The sequence below is a fragment of the Oncorhynchus nerka genome, linkage group LG14, assembly GCF_034236695.1.
Source record: "Oncorhynchus nerka isolate Pitt River linkage group LG14, Oner_Uvic_2.0, whole genome shotgun sequence".
NCBI lineage: Eukaryota > Metazoa > Chordata > Actinopteri > Salmoniformes > Salmonidae > Oncorhynchus > Oncorhynchus nerka.
In genome coordinates, this window is record NC_088409.1 from 81,411,417 (window position 1) to 81,415,037 (window position 3,621).

Below are 3,621 nucleotides of genomic sequence, written 5' to 3' on the forward strand. Positions count from 1 at the left end.
CATGGCCTTTTTTTGCCTTTACCTCCCTTATCTCACCTCATTTGCTCACATTGTATGTAGACTTATTTTTCTAATGTATTATTGACTGTATGTTTGTTTTACTCCATGTGTAACTCTGTGTTGTTGTATGTGTCGAACTGCTTTGCTTTATCTTGGCCAGGTCGCAATTGTAAATGAGAACTTGTTCTCAACTTGCCTACCTGGTTAAATAAAGGTGAAATAAATTAAATTAAAATAATAATAATAATATAGTATAATGCAGGAATACACTCCCAGATACACACTAATGCTGTAGTTGCACACGCACACAAACTCAGAAGCAAAAACACACCCACACACACATCGAGTCGGAGTGACAGAAGCAGCTGCCAGTGTGATCTCTGGGTCAGGTCAGCTGACACAGGGGAGGGGAATGACTGTGAAGTGAGTTCCAGGATCACGTGCTGATGGGTGTAGCCCTATTGGACAGACAGAGGGATACAGAGGGCCCCTGGTAACCATTAACATGGCCATATTCACTACTCACAGCCAATGGTGCAATGAACTGGGCAAATAAGAAAGTTATACATCTTTATCTCTTTCCTTTCATTACATGTTATAAAATCCCTTAAATTTGTTTTGGTTTTAAGTAGACTCAGGGGGATATTCAGCTCAAGAGGAGGGTACATTGGTAAAACACATTTCTGTGGTCGCAGCTTTGCTTGGGACTTTTACAACGACAGCGATTTGTCTTAATCTTTAATGGTACTGCCTGATTAGGAAAGCAAACAGTGTGTGTGTGTGTGTGTGTGTGTGTGTGTGTGTGTGTGTGTGTGTGTGTGTGTGTGTGTGTGTGTGTGTGTGTGTGTGTGTGTGTGTGTGTGTGTGTGTGTGTGTGTGTGTGTGCGAGTTTATGTTTGTTCTCATGTTGGCAGAATTATTTTGTATTAGTAAATAAAAAATGTCAGCAGTGTGATTGATCCAAAGTGGGTCAGCATTTCTGTTGACATAATCTTTATTTATAAAGCGTGTGGTCCCTCCAAAGCCTGAGACGAGACTCGATTAATCAGACGAGTGTTTTAATTAGGGCTAATATCCTCAGGGTGGCGCGCACACACACACACACACATACACACACATACACACACACACACAGAGGGGCCCTGTGTGTATGACCAAGGCCTAAGAGGGGTAAGGGGCAGCGAGGTTGAAGAGTGAGGGGGAGGAGGGTGTTCTGTTTGTCCAAACGCTCTGAGGGTTGTTCTCATTTAGAATTTGTAAAACAGAAGTGTGTTTGTTACAGTATCGAGGGCCAGTGGGCATTACTAAGTTGTGCAGATGTTTGAATTTCTAAGAAAGGCTGTTGTGTTCAAGTCCAACTCCATGTCAGGAACCTCTCTTTATGGTTCTATTTTTACACAGGGCTTAGAGGTTTAAATACATTTATTTGAAAACTACATGCTTGTCTCTCCTCTTTTGTATTTTATATTGCAATGAGTCACTGTCAATTATTTACTGCCCACTGATGATAAACATTTCATACACAAAGATTGCACTGAGATGAAAATTATCTTGAAATGACAGTATAACTTTAGACAAAATGAAAACTATTTTTAGTCATTGTATTTAAACTGTTTTATTATAAATAGTAATAATACTGTGCTTGTACACAAGACATTATGTCATTCTGTCAAAAAATACAGAAAAACATATAGAAATGAAGGAACCCATTGGAAAGAAAAAACACTTTTCTTTCTGTTACAGACAAATGTACAATTGACCGCTGAGTGCTTGTAGCAAAGTTTGGATCTGTTGAGACATTCAGCTACCATTTAGTGAACAGACGGACACGGTGTTCCTATAAGATATGTGATGTAGTAACTTGACTAAAACATTGAAGAAAGTTTAAGAATAATGTTGCAGAATTGCTTAGATACTTTAGAGAGAATAAATAAGGAAATGACGTAAACACCACACTATTGATCTTTCTGTTTTTGCAACAAGAAAAACCAAAAGACAAAAGACCAAAAAAACAACAAATGATTTGGCTTTGTAATTCTTCATAAGTTTTTTTGTTGACTTCTTTTTCCCTTGAATCAATCTGCTCCACATGGACTTGGAATGACTTCAATGGTTCACAATGTGCGTCCCACCTTTCCCTGTGGCTTTGCTATTATAGCCGTACTGACGATGTTGGTGGTTGTTGTTGCTGTTGCTTCTTTGTTTTGGACCTGGACGCCTCCATAGGGACATACTCAAACGTGATTCAAATGTTTATACAGAATGTTCTTAAGACACAAGATCTAAATTTGATTCATCTGTTTGATGGCGTCGTCGACTCTGAGGTACGTGATATTGCACTTCTGGTCAGCTGGGTTGGTCTGTGGTGAGGTGGTCCTGGTTTCTCATGTGTCTCTTGGTCGTGAGTCTCGTGACCTAACAGGCCTCTATGAGGGGGAACTGCACCCCTGGAAGGATCATCCCTGTCGCCCATCAGAACCCCTGAGTCCCCCTTCCCTCCTCCTCCTCCTCCTTCACCTGGGACTTTCCCAGAAGTCACCCCTGACCCCTAGGAATCCCTCTAAAGCTACAAGAGATCATAGTTATCAACAGAACACAGTGAGCGTTCAACGGATTGTTAAAAAACACTGAGCATTTAACATAATGAAGGGAAGGGAACAGCTGTAGTATACATTACAGGTCTGTTTATGATGATATGTCAAAGCTTCCTCTTTGAATGGCATATGTCTTTTTTACAAGTTTGTTTGTTTGTTTGTTTGTTCCTCAATCTATGGTTGGAATATTGTGTTCATTCCACTCTGTGTGGGAAGGAATCATCTGGGACAAAACATATCAAATAAATGCAACGTCAAATAAATCCACAAGAAAAGCCTGTTATTTTTTCCATCAAGTAGCTTTCATTCAGAGATAAATAGAATGAATCTGTATTCATTTGGCCCTACGGCAAACATGTCAACAGACTCACAGCTTTAAGGCCGCTAGTAAGTCTGTTACTATACAGTCTGGCTGTGCTCTTCCACAGACCTGACTTGAGGATTTTTTTACCCCAACCAGGCCTCTGCTCCTGGGCTGTGCTGTGGGTCTATGTGGACTAGTCCTCCACGGTCCTCCTGGTCAAAGTTGGCACCCAATGTGGGGTAGACCACATCACAGGCAAGGGAATGTACCTAGTGGCATCTCTGTCATTCATCAACAGACATGAATCGAAGTTCATGTGTTTCTTTGTTTTGGCCTTAAATTCCTCTCTATCAATGTCATTTTATCTATAATCTCTCTTCCATTATTTTCATCAAGAGTGAAGGAACAGATCACTGTTGAGGGAATAGATTACATAAAGAGCCCCATCAGTCTCAACATATGCAGTACACACGTCTCTCAACCGAGACTGGACTGGGCCGGAGATGGAGACTGGGCTGGGTCAGAGGTGGAGACTGGGCTGGGTCAGAGGTGGAGACTGGGCTGGGTCAGAGGTGGAGACTGGGCTGGGCCAGAGGTGGAGACTGGGCTGGGCCGGAGATGGAGACTGGGCTGGGTCAGAGGTGGAGACTGGGCTGGGTCAGAGGTGGAGACTGGGCTGGGCCAGAGGTGGAGACTGGGCTGGGCCGGAGATGGAGACTGGGC

The 3,621-nt window shown here is 42.3% G+C and overlaps 1 protein-coding gene across 4 annotated transcripts in view; it reads right to left on the minus strand.

Annotated features, from left to right (window-relative positions):
• Window positions 1–1,605: 1,605 nt before the first annotated feature.
• Window positions 1,606–3,621, minus strand: part of LOC115141964 (paired box protein Pax-3-like) — a 48,952-nt gene continuing 46,936 nt past the window's right edge. For all 4 annotated transcript variants that reach the window (XM_029681399.2, XM_029681400.2, XM_029681397.2 and 1 more), the window contains exon 9: window positions 1,606–3,621. This exon is cut by the window's right edge and continues 2,083 nt beyond it. The gene's annotated coding sequence lies outside the window, so the exon portion shown is untranslated.